At 46.3% G+C, this 15523-nt stretch overlaps 10 non-coding genes across 10 annotated transcripts; all 10 read right to left on the bottom strand.

Moving 5' to 3' along the window:
- Positions 1-1075: 1075 nt before the first annotated feature.
- On the bottom strand, positions 1076-1146 carry trnag-gcc (transfer RNA glycine (anticodon GCC)). The gene has a single exon. It is a non-coding gene; the product is annotated as a tRNA-Gly (tRNA).
- A 995-nt stretch (positions 1147-2141) lies between these two features.
- Positions 2142-2213, bottom strand: trnae-uuc (transfer RNA glutamic acid (anticodon UUC)). The gene has a single exon. It is a non-coding gene; the product is annotated as a tRNA-Glu (tRNA).
- Positions 2214-3167: 954 nt separating this feature from the next.
- On the bottom strand, positions 3168-3238 carry trnag-gcc (transfer RNA glycine (anticodon GCC)). Its single transcript has one exon. It is a non-coding gene; the product is annotated as a tRNA-Gly (tRNA).
- Positions 3239-5300: 2062 nt separating this feature from the next.
- trnag-gcc (transfer RNA glycine (anticodon GCC)) lies at positions 5301-5371 on the bottom strand. The gene has a single exon. It is a non-coding gene; the product is annotated as a tRNA-Gly (tRNA).
- A 2061-nt stretch (positions 5372-7432) lies between these two features.
- Positions 7433-7503, bottom strand: trnag-gcc (transfer RNA glycine (anticodon GCC)). Its single transcript has one exon. It is a non-coding gene; the product is annotated as a tRNA-Gly (tRNA).
- Positions 7504-8519: 1016 nt separating this feature from the next.
- Positions 8520-8591, bottom strand: trnae-uuc (transfer RNA glutamic acid (anticodon UUC)). Its single transcript has one exon. It is a non-coding gene; the product is annotated as a tRNA-Glu (tRNA).
- A 953-nt stretch (positions 8592-9544) lies between these two features.
- On the bottom strand, positions 9545-9615 carry trnag-gcc (transfer RNA glycine (anticodon GCC)). The gene has a single exon. It is a non-coding gene; the product is annotated as a tRNA-Gly (tRNA).
- Positions 9616-12806: 3191 nt separating this feature from the next.
- Positions 12807-12878, bottom strand: trnae-uuc (transfer RNA glutamic acid (anticodon UUC)). Its single transcript has one exon. It is a non-coding gene; the product is annotated as a tRNA-Glu (tRNA).
- A 954-nt stretch (positions 12879-13832) lies between these two features.
- trnag-gcc (transfer RNA glycine (anticodon GCC)) lies at positions 13833-13903 on the bottom strand. The gene has a single exon. It is a non-coding gene; the product is annotated as a tRNA-Gly (tRNA).
- A 1016-nt stretch (positions 13904-14919) lies between these two features.
- trnae-uuc (transfer RNA glutamic acid (anticodon UUC)) lies at positions 14920-14991 on the bottom strand. The gene has a single exon. It is a non-coding gene; the product is annotated as a tRNA-Glu (tRNA).
- Between the last annotated feature and the right edge of the window lie 532 nt (positions 14992-15523).

Genomic DNA, 15523 nt, shown 5'->3' with positions numbered 1-15523 from the left:
CGCGGGTGCTTTGATTGCTGGCATTTCAAACAGCCAGAAAACGCAATGGTTTCCTGACCGGGAATCGAACCCGGTCCGCGGCGGTGAAAGCGCCGAATCCTATCCACTAGACCACCAGGGAAGCTGTGAGAAGCGGCCTGCCAGCAAGCAGAACAAGGCAGTCTTTCCTCCTTGCTACTTTGAAATTCAGGTCACTTTCACGCCAGGCAAACTTTTCGTACAAGATGACATTTTTTAGGCGAGATCACAAAGGACATGTTCAGGAAACCACAGCATCAAGTGCGTGTAGGCGTCCACCTGAAATCTATTTGCTTCTGTGCTTTTCTCAGAGATACACAGTCAGACAAAAGCCGTCGGGATATTGAATAATCAGCACCAAAATATCAAGGACAATACAGAGGAAACAGTAATGCACTGCTTGAGACAAAGACTCAAACATATGCACGAACACAGATGTGTGCTCACTTTGTGTGAGTATGTCTCAGATATCCATATAATTCATGGAGGCGTACAGTACAGTGTGAGGCCATTCGGCCAATCGTGCCAGTGCTGTCCACTTGAAAGATCAGACGTGCTTTCTCCCGCTGTTATCTGCATTTCCCTGTCCTCTCTCGTTCCGCAGTGCCCCGCACAAAAGACAAACAGAAGGAGAACACTATGCTAACGAGGAATTGATGCAGGAGGTTTTTATGCAGTTCCTCACCGTTTAAAATTGTTTTAGGTTCAATCTTTCGCTGTTGATCTTTTCCAAGGAGCGCTTTAAGGTGCTGCCAAAACGTTTAAAATTGGGGATGTTAAAATTCCTTCCCGTCGGGGAATTTCACCCCGGTCTCCCGCGTGACAGGCGGGGATACTCACAACGAGACTAACGAGGAAGTGAGCAATGCAATGTCTGTCAGCGTAAGAATCGAGCCTGTTACACAGGAACAGGATGCCATTCAGCCCCTCAAAGCTGTTGCACAGGAACAGGAGCAGAACATTCATACCCTTGATCCACTTGCACAGGTACAGCTAATAAATTATTTATGCTCATGTGATGTGTTTGCTATGAAATGAATTGTTAAAAAAATTAGCTTGCATTGGCCGGGAATCGAACCCGGGTCTCCCGCGTGGCAGGCGAGAATTCTACCCCTGAACCACCAATGCACGCCGACTTAATCGATTCTATTTTCTGGTAGCTACAATTTATTTTTGACTTTTGTTAATACAAGCGGGGACACTGCGTTTACATAAAAAGCAATATGCAGCAGATACTGCATCTGGAATTGTTGATTAAATGCTGGAAACACTTCGAAGGTCCTGGAAGATCTGTGGACAGAGAAACACAGGATTAACCTCTCAGGTGCATGAGCTCTCGGTAGAGCTAAGATTTTGCACTTTTCTACGTCCCGTGGGAGTTAACTTCCAACGTTGTTTCGCTGCTCAAAAATTACATAATTAAGGAACTAACCTTCCCCAAAAGAAAAAATAGGAGCAGGATTGGGCCATTTAAAAAGTTCGTGGCTGATGAGATCTTCGACACAACGCAACTTTGCCGCCCGTTCCCCATAACCTTTGACTCCCCTGTAGCTGAAATATATGTCTATCAGACATACAGAACCCGTTTGACGTCTTACAGTGTGGCCCGAGGGATAGTGTGGAGAAGCTGGGATTGCTTTCCTCTGGAGGCTAAGAGGAAATTTAATAGAGGCTTGCAAAATTACAATGGGTTTTGATAGAGGAAATAAAGACAAACGCTTTCCAATGGCAGGAGGGATGGTAACCAGAGGTAGAATTGTCTTATGCAGCGAATGTTAAGGCCTCATGAATATCAGGATAAGTTATCACGGCCCAGTTACTCTGTCATTCGAGTCTTGCACACGTTGCTAATGTGGCATTTTTCACACTGGCAATGAGTTGACTGATAGCCGTGCTGTGATCAGCTAAGTTTGTGAGGGAGATGCAGTCGGCAAAATAATACATGGAAGACGGATAATAACCGTGACTGTTCTGACACTGTGAGGCAAGGAAGCGAATGCTGCGCTGCTGACTGTTGAGGCAACAGCAGCGGTGTGGAAAATTGAAAGGTTGATGAGGTGCAAGCATTGTTTCGCGCGAGTGCTTTGATTGCTGGCATTTCAAACAGCCAGAAAACGCACGGGTTCCCTGACCGGGAATCGAACCCGGGCCGCGGCGGTGAAAGCGCCGAATCCTATCCACTAGACCACCAGGGAAGCTGTGAGAAGCGACCTGCCAGCAAGCAGAACAAGGCAGTCTTTCCTCCTTGCTGCTTTGAAATTCAGGTCACTTTCACGGCTGGCAAACTTTTCGTACAAGATGACATTTTTTAGGCGAGATCACAAAGGACATGTTCAGGAAACCACAGCATCAAGTGCGTGTAGGCGTCCACCTGAAATCTATTTGCTTCTGTGCTTTTCTCAGAGATACACAGTCAGAGAAAAGCCGTCGGGATATTGAATAATCAGCACCAAAATATCAAGGACAATACAGAGGAAACAGTAATGCACTGCTTGAGACAAAGACTCAAACATATGCACGAACACAGATGTGTGCTCACCTTGTGTGAGTATGTCTCAGATATCCATACAATTCATGGAGGCGTGCAGTACAGTGTGAGGCCATTCGGCCAATCGTGCCAGTGCTGTCCACTTGAAAGATCAGACGTGCTTTCTCCCGCTGTTATCTGCATTTCCCTGTCCTCTCTCGTTCCGCAGTGCCCCGCACAAAAGACAAACAGAAGGAGAACACTATGCTAACGAGGAATTGATGCAGGAGGTTTTTATGCAGTTCCTCACCGTTTAAAATTGTTTTAGGTTCAATCTTTCGCTGTTGATCTTTTCCAAGGAGCGCTTTAAGGTGCTGCCAAAACGTTTAAAATTGGGGATGTTAAAATTCCTTCCCGTCGGGGAATTTCACCCCGGTCTCCCGCGTGACAGGCGGGGATACTCACAACGAGACTAACGAGGAAGTGAGCAATGCAATGTCTGTCAGAGTAAGAATCGAGCCTGTTACACAGGAACAGGATGCCATTCAGCCCCTCAAAGCTGTTGCACAGGCACAGGAGCAGAACATTCATACCCTTGATCCACTTGCACAGGTACAGCTAATAAATTATTTATGCTCATGTGATGTGTTTGCTATGAAATGAATTGTTAAAAAAATTAGCCTGCATTGGCCGGGAATCGAACCCGGGTCTCCCGCGTGGCAGGCGAGAATTCTACCCCTGAACCACCAATGCACGCCGACTTAATCGATTCTATTTTCTGGTAGCTACAATTTATTTTTGACTTTTGTTAATACAAGCGGGGACACTGCGTTTACATTAAAAGCAATATGCAGCAGATACTTCATCTGGAATTGTTGATTAAATGCTGGAAACACTTCGAAGGTCCTGGAAGATCTGTGGACAGAGAAACACAGGGTTAACCTCTCAGGTGCATGAGCTCTCGGTAGAGCTAAGATTTTGCACTTTTCTCCGTCCCGTGGGAGTTTCCTTCCAACGTTGTTTAGCTGCTCAAAAATTACATAATTAAGAAACTAACCTTCCACAAAAGAAAAAATAGGAGCAGGATTGGGCCATTCGGCCCCTCGAGCCCGCCATTTAAAAAAATCGTGGCTGATGAGATCTTCGACACAACGCAACTTTGCCGCCCGTTCCCCATAACCTTTGACTCCCCTGTAGCTGAAATATATGTCTATCAGACATACAGAACCCGTTTGACGTCTTACAGTGTGGCCCGAGGGATAGTGTGGAGAAGCTGGGATTGCTTTCCTCTGGAGGCTAAGAGGAAATTTAATAGAGGCTTGCAAAATTACAATGGGTTTTGATAGAGGAAATAAAGACAAACGCTTTCCAATGGCAGGAGGGATGGTAACCAGAGGTAGAATTGTCTTATGCAGCGAATGTTTAGGCCTCATGAATATCAGGATAAGTTATCACGGCCCAGTTACTCTGTCATTCGAGTCTTGCACACGTTGCTAATGTGACATTTTTCACACTGGCAATGAGTTGACTGATAGCCGTGCTGTGATCAGCTAAGTTTGTTAGGGAGATGCAGTCGGCAAAATAATACATGGAAGACGGATAATAACCGTGACTGTTCTGACACTGTGAGGCAAGGAAGCGAATGCTGCACCTCGGTCCCGAATGATGCGCTGCTGACTGTTGAGGCAACAGCAGCGCTGTGGAAAATTGAAAGGTTGATGAGGTGCAAGCATTGTTTCGCGCGGGTGCTTTGATTGCTGGCATTTCAAACAGCCAGAAAACGCAATGGTTTCCTGACCGGGAATCGAACCCGGGCCGCGGCGGTGAAAGCGCCGAATCCTATCCACTAGACCACCAGGGAAGCTGTGAGAAGCGGCCTGCCAGCAAGCAGAACAAGGCAGTCTTTCCTCCTTGCTGCTTTGAAATTCAGGTCACTTTCACGCCAGGCAAACTTTTCGTACAAGATGACATTTTTTAGGCGAGATCACAAAGGACATGTTCAGGAAACCACAGCATCAAGTGCGTGTAGGCGTCCACCTGAAATCTATTTGCTTCTGTGCTTTTCTCAGAGATACACAGTCAGAGAAAAGCCGTCGGGATATTGAATAATCAGCACCAAAATATCAAGGACAATACAGAGGAAACAGTAATGCACTGCTTGAGACAAAGACTCAAACATATGCACGAACACAGATGTGTGCTCACTTTGTGTGAGTATGTCTCAGATATCCATACGATTCATGGAGGCGTGCAGTAGAGTGTGAGGCCATTCGGCCAATCGTGCCAGTGCTGGCCACTTGAAAGATCAGACGTGCTTTCTCCCGCTGTTATCTGCATTTCCCTGTCCTCTCTCGTTCCGCAGTGCCCCGCACAAAAGACAAACAGAAGGAGAACACTATGCTAACGAGGAATTGATGCAGGAGGTTTTTATGCAGTTCCTCACCGTTTAAAATTGTTTTAGGTTCAATCTTTCGCTGTTGATCTTTTCCAAGGAGCGCTTTAAGGTGCTGCCAAAACGTTTAAAATTGGGGATGTTAAAATTCCTTCCCGTCGGGGAATTTCACCCCGGACTCCCGCGTGACAGGCGGGGATACTCACAACGAGACTAACGAGGAAGTGAGCAATGCAATGTCTGTCAGAGTAAGAATCGAGCCTGTTACACAGGAACAGGATGCCATTCAGCCTCTCAAAGCTGTTGCACAGGAACAGGAGCAGAACATCCATACCCTTGATCCACTTGCACAGGTACAGCTAATAAATTATTTATGCTCATGTGATGTGTTTGCTATGAAATGAATTGTTAAAAAAATTAGCCTGCATTGGCCGGGAATCGAACCCGGGTCTCCCGCGTGGCAGGCGAGAATTCTACCCCTGAACCACCAATGCACGCCGACTTAATCGATTCTATTTTCTGGTAGCTACAATTTATTTTTGACTTTTGTTAATACAAGCGGGGACACTGCGTTTACATTAAAAGCAATATGCAGCAGATACTGCATCTGGAATTGTTGATTAAATGCTGGAAACACTTCGAAGGTCCTGGAAGATCTGTGGACAGAGAAACACAGGGTTAACCTCTCAGGTGCATGAGCTCTCGGGAGAGCTAAGATTTTGCACTTTTCTACGTCCCGTGGGAGTTTCCTTCCAACGTTGTTTAGCTGCTCAAAAATTACATAATTAAGAAACTAACCTTCCCCAAAAGAAAAAATAGGAGCAGGATTGGGCCATTCGGCCCCTCGAGCCCGCCATTTAAAAAGTTCGTGGCTGATGAGATCTTCGACACAACGCAACTTTGCCGCCCGTTCCCCATAACCTTTGACTCCCCTGTAGCTGAAATATATGTCTATCAGACATACAGAACCCGTTTGACGTCTTACAGTGTGGCCCGAGGGATAGTGTGGAGAAGCTGGGATTGTTTCCTCTGGAGGCTAAGAGGAAATTTAATAGAGGCTTGCAAAATTAGAATGGGTTTTGATAGAGGAAATAAAGACAAACGCTTTCCAATGGCAGGAGGGATGGTAACCAGAGGTAGAATTGTCTTATGCAGCGAATGTTAAGGCCTCATGAATATCAGGATAAGTTATCACGGCCCAGTTACTCTGTCATTCGAGTCTTGCACACGTTGCTAATGTGGCATTTTTCACACTGGCAATGAGTTGACTGATAGCCGTGCTGTGATCAGCTAAGTTTGTTAGGGAGATGCAGTCGGCAAAATAATACATGGAAGACGGATAATAACCGTGACTGTTCTGACACTGTGAGGCAAGGAAGCGAATGCTGCACCTCGGTCCCGAATGATGCGCTGCTGACTGTTGAGGCAACAGCAGCGCTGTGGAAAATTGAAAGGTTGATGAGGTGCAAGCATTGTTTCGCGCGGGTGCTTTGATTGCTGGCATTTCAAACAGCCAGAAAACGCAATGGTTTCCTGACCGGGAATCGAACCCGGTCCGCGGCGGTGAAAGCGCCGAATCCTATCCACTAGACCACCAGGGAAGCTGTGAGAAGCGGCCTGCCAGCAAGCAGAACAAGGCAGTCTTTCCTCCTTGCTACTTTGAAATTCAGGTCACTTTCACGCCAGGCAAACTTTTCGTACAAGATGACATTTTTTAGGCGAGATCACAAAGGACATGTTCAGGAAACCACAGCATCAAGTGCGTGTAGGCGTCCACCTGAAATCTATTTGCTTCTGTGCTTTTCTCAGAGATACACAGTCAGACAAAAGCCGTCGGGATATTGAATAATCAGCACCAAAATATCAAGGACAATACAGAGGAAACAGTAATGCACTGCTTGAGACAAAGACTCAAACATATGCACGAACACAGATGTGTGCTCACTTTGTGTGAGTATGTCTCAGATATCCATATAATTCATGGAGGCGTACAGTACAGTGTGAGGCCATTCGGCCAATCGTGCCAGTGCTGTCCACTTGAAAGATCAGACGTGCTTTCTCCCGCTGTTATCTGCATTTCCCTGTCCTCTCTCGTTCCGCAGTGCCCCGCACAAAAGACAAACAGAAGGAGAACACTATGCTAACGAGGAATTGATGCAGGAGGTTTTTATGCAGTTCCTCACCGTTTAAAATTGTTTTAGGTTCAATCTTTCGCTGTTGATCTTTTCCAAGGAGCGCTTTAAGGTGCTGCCAAAACGTTTAAAATTGGGGATTTTAAAATTCCTTCCCGTCGGGGAATTTCACCCCGGTCTCCCGCGTGACAGGCGGGGATACTCACAACGAGACTAACGAGGAAGTGAGCAATGCAATGTCTGTCAGAGTAAGAATCGAGCCTGTTACACAGGAACAGGATGCCATTCAGCCCCTGAAAGCTGTTGCACAGGAACAGGAGCAGAACATTCATACCCTTGATCCACTTGCACAGGTACAGCTAATAAATTATTTATGCTCATGTGATGTGTTTGCTATGAAATGAATTGTTAAAAAAATTAGCCTGCATTGGCCGGGAATCGAACCCGGGTCTCCCGCGTGGCAGGCGAGAATTCTACCCCTGAACCACCAATGCACGCCGACTTAATCGATTCTATTTTCTGGTAGCTACAATTTATTTTTGACTTTTGTTAATACAAGCGGGGACACTGCGTTTACATTAAAAGCAATATGCAGCAGATACTGCATCTGGAATTGTTGATTAAATGCTGGAAACACTTCGAAGGTCCTGGAAGATCTGTGGACAGAGAAACACAGGGTTAACCTCTCAGGTGCATGAGCTCTCGGTAGAGCTAAGATTTTGCACTTTTCTCCGTCCCGTGGGAGTTTCCTTCCAACGTTGTTTAGCTGCTCAAAAATTACATAATTAAGAAACTAACCTTCCACAAAAGAAAAAATAGGAGCAGGATTGGGCCATTCGGCCCCTCGAGCCCGCCATTTAAAAAAATCGTGGCTGATGAGATCTTCGACACAACGCAACTTTGCCGCCCGTTCCCCATAACCTTTGACTCCCCTGTAGCTGAAATATATGTCTATCAGACATACAGAACCCGTTTGACGTCTTACAGTGTGGCCCGAGGGATAGTGTGGAGAAGCTGGGATTGCTTTCCTCTGGAGGCTAAGAGGAAATTTAATAGAGGCTTGCAAAATTACAATGGGTTTTGATAGAGGAAATAAAGACAAACGCTTTCCAATGGCAGGAGGGATGGTAACCAGAGGTAGAATTGTCTTATGCAGCGAATGTTAAGGCCTCATGAATATCAGGATAAGTTATCACGGCCCAGTTACTCTGTCATTCGAGTCTTGCACACGTTGCTAATGTGGCATTTTTCACACTGGCAATGAGTTGACTGATAGCCGTGCTGTGATCAGCTAAGTTTGTTAGGGAGATGCAGTCGGCAAAATAATACATGGAAGACGGATAATAACCGTGACTGTTCTGACACTGTGAGGCAAGGAAGCGAATGCTGCGCTGCTGACTGTTGAGGCAACAGCAGCGGTGTGGAAAATTGAAAGGTTGATGAGGTGCAAGCATTGTTTCGCGCGAGTGCTTTGATTGCTGGCATTTCAAACAGCCAGAAAACGCACGGGTTCCCTGACCGGGAATCGAACCCGGGCCGCGGCGGTGAAAGCGCCGAATCCTATCCACTAGACCACCAGGGAAGCTGTGAGAAGCGACCTGCCAGCAAGCAGAACAAGGCAGTCTTTCCTCCTTGCTGCTTTGAAATTCAGGTCACTTTCACGGCTGGCAAACTTTTCGTATAGATGACATTTTTTAGGCGAGATCACAAAGGACATGTTCAGGAAACCACAGCATCAAGTGCGTGTAGGCGTCCACCTGAAATCTATTGGCTTCTGTGCTTTTCTCAGAGATACACAGTCAGAGAAAAGCCGTCGGGATATTGAATAATCAGCACCAAAATATCAAGGACAATACAGAGGAAACAGTAATGCACTGCTTGAGACAAAGACTCAAACATATGCACGAACACAGATGTGTGCTCACTTTGTGTGAGTATGTCTCAGATATCCATATAATTCATGGAGGCGTGCAGTACAGTGTGAGGCCATTCGGCCAATCGTGCCAGTGCTGTCCACTTGAAAGATCAGACGTGCTTTCTCCCGCTGTTATCTGCATTTCCCTGTCATCTCTCGTTCCGCAGTGCCCCGCACAAAAGACAAACAGAAGGAGAACACTATGCTAACGAGGAATTGATGCAGGAGGTTTTTATGCAGTTCCTCACCGTTTAAAATTGTTTTAGGTTCAATCTTTCGCTGTTGATCTTTTCCAAGGAGCGCTTTAAGGTGCTGCCTAAACGTTTAAAATTGGGGATGTTAAAATTCCTTCCCGTCGGGGAATTTCACCCCGGTCTCCCGCGTGACAGGCGGAGATACTCACAACGAGACTAACGAGGAAGTGAGCAATGCAATGTCTGTCAGAGTAAGAATCGAGCCTGTTACACAGGAACAGGATGTCATTCAGCCCCTCAAAGCTGTTGCACAGGAACAGGAGCAGAACATTCATACCCTTGATCCACTTGCACAGGTACAGCTAATAAATTATTTATGCTCATGTGATGTGTTTGCTATGAAATGAATTGTTAAAAAAATTAGCCTGCATTGGCCGGGAATCGAACCCGGGTCTCCCGCGTGGCAGGCGAGAATTCTACCCCTGAACCACCAATGCACGCCGACTTAATCGATTCTATTTTCTGGTAGCTACAATTTATTTTTGACTTTTGTTAATACAAGCGGGGACACTGCGTTTACATTAAAAGCAATATGCAGCAGATACTGCATCTGGAATTGTTGATTAAATGCTGGAAACACTTCGAAGGTCCTGGAAGATCTGTGGACAGAGAAACACAGGGTTAACCTCTCAGGTGCATGAGCTCTCGGTAGAGCTAAAATTTTGCACTTTTCTACGTCCCGTGGGAGTTTCCTTCCAACGTTGTTTAGCTGCTCAAAAATGACATAATTAAGAAACTAACCTTCCCCAAAAGTAAAAATAGGAGCAGGATTGGGCCATTCGGCCCCTCGAGCCCGCCATTTAAAAAGTTCGTGGCTGATGAGATCTTCGACACAACGCAACTTTGCCGCCCGTTCCCCATAACCTTTGACTCCCCTGTAGCTGAAATATATGTCTATCAGACATACAGAACCCGTTTGACGTCTTACAGTGTGGCCCGAGGGATAGTGTGGAGAAGCTGGGATTGTTTCCTCTGGAGGCTAAGAGGAAATTTAATAGAGGCTTGCAAAATTACAATGGGTTTTGATAGAGGAAATAAAGACAAACGCTTTCCAATGGCAGGAGGGATGGTAACCAGAGGTAGAATTGTCTTATGCAGCGAATGTTAAGGCCTCATGAATATCAGGATAAGTTATCACGGCCCAGTTACTCTGTCATTCGAGTCTTGCACACGTTGCTAATGTGGCATTTTTCACACTGGCAATGAGTTGACTGATAGCCGTGCTGTGATCATCTAAGTTTGTTAGGGAGATGCAGTCGGCAAAATAATACATGGAAGACGGATAATATCCGTGACTGTTCTGACACTGTGAGGCAAGGAAGCGAATGCTGCACCTCGGTCCCGAATGATGCGCTGCTGACTGTTGAGGCAACAGCAGCGCTGTGGAAAATTGAAAGGTTGATGAGGTGCAAGCATTGTTTCGCGCGGGTGCTTTGATTGCTGGCATTTCAAACAGCCAGAAAACGCAATGGTTTCCTGACCGGGAATCGAACCCGGGCCGCGGCGGTGAAAGCGCCGAATCCTATCCACTAGACCACCAGGTGAAGCTGTGAGAAGCGGCCTGCCAGCAAGCAGAACAAGGCAGTCTTTCCTCCTTGCTACTTTGAAATTCAGGTCACTTTCACGCCAGGCAAACTTTTCGTACAAGATGACATTTTTTAGGCGAGATCACAAAGGACATGTTCAGGAAACCACAGCATCAAGTGCGTGTAGGCGTCCACCTGAAATCTATTTGCTTCTGTGCTTTTCTCAGAGATACACAGTCAGAGAAAAGCCGTCGGGATATTGAATAATCAGCACCAAAATATCAAGGACAATACAGAGGAAACAGTAATGCACTGCTTGAGACAAAGACTCAAACATATGCACGAACACAGATGTGTGCTCACTTTGTGTGAGTATGTCTCAGATATCCATATAATTCATGGAGGCGTGCAGTACAGTGTGAGGCCATTCGGCCAATCGTGCCAGTGCTGTCCACTTGAAAGATCAGACGTGCTTTCTCCCGCTGTTATCTGCATTTCCCTGTCCTCTCTCGTTCCGCAGTGCCCCGCACAAAAGACAAACAGAAGGAGAACACTATGCTAACGAGGAATTGAAGCAGGAGGTTTTTATGCAGATCCTCACCGTTTAAAATTGTTTTAGGTTCAATCTTTCGCTGTTGATCTTTTCCAAGGAGCGCTTTAAGGTGCTGCCAAAACGTTTAAAATTGGAGATGTTAAAATTCCTTCCCGTCGGGGAATTTCACCCCGGTCTCACGCGTGACAGGCGGGGATACTCACAACGAGACTAACGAGGAAGTGAGCAATGCAATGTCTGTCAGAGTAAGAATCGAGCCTGTTACACAGGAACAGGATGCCATTCAGCCCCTCAAAGCTGTTGCACAGGAACAGGAGCAGAACATTCATACCCTTGATCCACTTGCACAGGTACAGCTAATAAATTATTTATGCTCATGTGATGTGTTTGCTATGAAATGAATTGTTAAAAATATTAGCCTGCATTGGCCGGGAATCGAACCCGGGTCGGCCGGGAATCGAACCCGGGTCTCCCGCGTGGCAGGCGAGAATTCTACCCCTGAACCACCAATGCACGCCCACTTAATCGATTCTATTTTCTGGTAGCTACAATTTATTTTTGACTTTTGTTAATACAAGCGGGGACACTGCGTTTACATAAAAAGCAATATGCAGCAGATACTGCATCTGGAATTGTTGATTAAATGCTGGAAACACTTCGAAGGTCCTGGAAGATCTGTGGACAGAGAAACACAGGATTAACCTCTCAGGTGCATGAGCTCTCGGTAGAGCTAAGATTTTGCACTTTTCTACGTCCCGTGGGAGTTTCCTTCCAACGTTGTTTAGCTGCTCAAAAATTACATAATTAAGAAACTAACCTTCCCCAAAAGAAAAAATAGGAGCAGGATTGGGCCATTCGGCCCCTCGAGCCCGCCATTTAAAAAATTCGTGGCTGATGAGATCTTCGACACAACGCAACTTTGCCGCCCGTTCCCCATAACCTTTGACTCCCCTGTAGCTGAAATATATGTCTATCAGACATACAGAACCCGTTTGACGTCTTACAGTGTGGCCCGAGGGATAGTGTGGAGAAGCTGGGATTGCTTTCCTCTGGAGGCTAAGAGGAAATTTAATAGAGGCTTGCAAAATTACAATGGGTTTTGATAGAGGAAATAAAGACAAACGCTTTCCAATGGCAGGAGGGATGGTAACCAGAGGTAGAATTGTCTTATGCAGCGAATGTTAAGGCCTCATGAATATCAGGATAAGTTATCACGGCCCAGTTACTCTGTCATTCGAGTCTTGCACACGTTGCTAATGTGGCATTTTTCACACTGGCAATGAGTTGACTGATAGCCGTGCTGTGATCAGCTAAGTTTGTTAGGGAGATGCAGTCGGCAAAATAATACATGGAAGACGGATAATAACCGTGACTGTTCTGACACTGTGAGGCAAGGAAGCGAATGCTGCACCTCGGTACCGAATGATGCGCTGCTGACTGTTGAGGCAACAGCAGCGGTGTGGAAAATTGAAAGGTTGATGAGGTGCAAGCATTGTTCCGCGCGGGCGCTTTGATTGCTGGCATTTCAAACAGCCAGAAAACGCACTGTTTCCCTGACCGGGAATCGAACCCGGGCCACGGCGGTGAAAGCGCCGAATCCTATCCACTAGACCACCAGGGAAGCTGTAAGAAGCGGCCTGCCAGCAAGCAGAACAAGGCAGTCTTTCCTCCTTGCTGCTTTGAAATTCAGCTCACTTTCACGCCAGGCAAACTTTTCGTACAAGATGACATTTTTTAGGCGAGATCACAAAGGACATGTTCAGGAAACCACAGCATCAAGTGCGTGTAGGCGTCCACCTGAAATCTATTTGCTTCTGTGCTTTTCTCAGAGATACACAGTCAGAGAAAAGCCGTCGGGATATTGAATAATCAGCACCAAAATATCAAGGACAATACAGAGGAAACAGTAATGCACTGCTTGAGACAAAGACTCAAACATATGCACGAACACAGATGTGTGCTCACCTTGTGTGAGTATGTCTCAGATATCCATACAATTCATGGAGGCGTGCAGTACAGTGTGAGGCCATTCGGCCAATCGTGCCAGTGCTGTCCACTTGAAAGATCAGACGTGCTTTCTCCCGCTGTTATCTGCATTTCCCTGTCCTCTCTCGTTCCGCAGTGCCCCGCACAAAAGACAAACAGAAGGAGAACACTATGCTAACGAGGAATTGATGCAGGAGGTTTTTATGCAGTTCCTCACCGTTTAAAATTGTTTTAGGTTCAATCTTTCGCTGTTGATCTTTTCCAAGGAGCGCTTTAAGGTGCTGCCAAAACGTTTAAAATTGGGGATGTTAAAATTCCTTCCCGTCGGGGAATTTCACCCCGGTCTCCCGCGTGACAGGCGGGGATACTCACAACGAGACTAACGAGGAAGTGAGCAATGCAATGTCTGTCAGAGTAAGAATCGAGCCTGTTACACAGGAACAGGATGCCATTCAGCCCCTCAAAGCTGTTGCACAGGCACAGGAGCAGAACATTCATACCCTTGATCCACTTGCACAGGTACAGCTAATAAATTATTTATGCTCATGTGATGTGTTTGCTATGAAATGAATTGTTAAAAAAATTAGCCTGCATTGGCCGGGAATCGAACCCGGGTCTCCCGCGTGGCAGGCGAGAATTCTACCCCTGAACCACCAATGCACGCCGACTTAATCGATTCTATTTTCTGGTAGCTACAATTTATTTTTGACTTTTGTTAATACAAGCGGGGACACTGCGTTTACATTAAAAGCAATATGCAGCAGATACTTCATCTGGAATTGTTGATTAAATGCTGGAAACACTTCGAAGGTCCTGGAAGATCTGTGGACAGAGAAACACAGGGTTAACCTCTCAGGTGCATGAGCTCTCGGTAGAGCTAAGATTTTGCACTTTTCTACGTCCCGTGGGAGTTTCCTTCCAACGTTGTTTAGCTGCTCAAAAATTACATAATTAAGAAACTAACCTTCCCCAAAAGAAAAAATAGGAGCAGGATTGGGCCATTCGGCCCCTCGAGCCCGCCATTTAAAAAGTTCGTGGCTGATGAGATCTTCGACACAACGCAACTTTGCCGCCCGTTCCCCATAACCTTTGACTCCCCTGTAGCTGAAATATATGTCTATCAGACATACAGAACCCGTTTGACGTCTTACAGTGTGGCCCGAGGGATAGTGTGGAGAAGCTGGGATTGCTTTCCTCTGGAGGCTAAGAGGAAATTTAATAGAGGCTTGCAAAATTACAATGGGTTTTGATAGAGGAAATAAAGACAAACGCTTTCCAATGGCAGGAGGGATGGTAACCAGAGGTAGAATTGTCTTATGCAGCGAATGTTAAGGCCTCATGAATATCAGGATAAGTTATCACGGCCCAGTTACTCTGTCATTCGAGTCTTGCACACGTTGCTAATGTGGCATTTTTCACACTGGCAATGAGTTGACTGATAGCCGTGCTGTGATCAGCTAAGTTTGTGAGGGAGATGCAGTCGGCAAAATAATACATGGAAGACGGATAATAACCGTGACTGTTCTGACACTGTGAGGCAAGGAAGCGAATGCTGCGCTGCTGACTGTTGAGGCAACAGCAGCGGTGTGGAAAATTGAAAGGTTGATGAGGTGCAAGCATTGTTTCGCGCGAGTGCTTTGATTGCTGGCATTTCAAACAGCCAGAAAACGCACGGGTTCCCTGACCGGGAATCGAACCCGGGCCGCGGCGGTGAAAGCGCCGAATCCTATCCACTAGACCACCAGGGAAGCTGTGAGAAGCGACCTGCCAGCAAGCAGAACAAGGCAGTCTTTCCTCCTTGCTGCTTTGAAATTCAGGTCACTTTCACGGCTGGCAAACTTTTCGTACAAGATGACATTTTTTAGGCGAGATCACAAAGGACATGTTCAGGAAACCACAGCATCAAGTGCGTGTAGGCGTCCACCTGAAATCTATTTGCTTCTGTGCTTTTCTCAGAGATACACAGTCAGAGAAAAGCCGTCGGGATATTGAATAATCAGCACCAAAATATCAAGGACAATACAGAGGAAACAGTAATGCACTGCTTGAGACAAAGACTCAAACATATGCACGAACACAGATGTGTGCTCACCTTGTGTGAGTATGTCTCAGATATCCATACAATTCATGGAGGCGTGCAGTACAGTGTGAGGCCATTCGGCCAATCGTGCCAGTGCTGTCCACTTGAAAGATCAGACGTGCTTTCTCCCGCTGTTATCTGCATTTCCCTGTCCTCTCTCGTTCCGCAGTGCCCCGCACAAAAGACAAACAGAAGGAGAA

This window comes from Somniosus microcephalus, unplaced genomic scaffold (genome assembly GCF_052327205.1).
Source record: "Somniosus microcephalus isolate GS21.2 unplaced genomic scaffold, FLI_Smic_1.0 unresolved_chr8, whole genome shotgun sequence".
Classification (NCBI taxonomy): Eukaryota; Metazoa; Chordata; class Chondrichthyes; order Squaliformes; family Somniosidae; genus Somniosus; species Somniosus microcephalus.
This window is presented reverse-complemented; position numbering and strand designations above follow the sequence as displayed.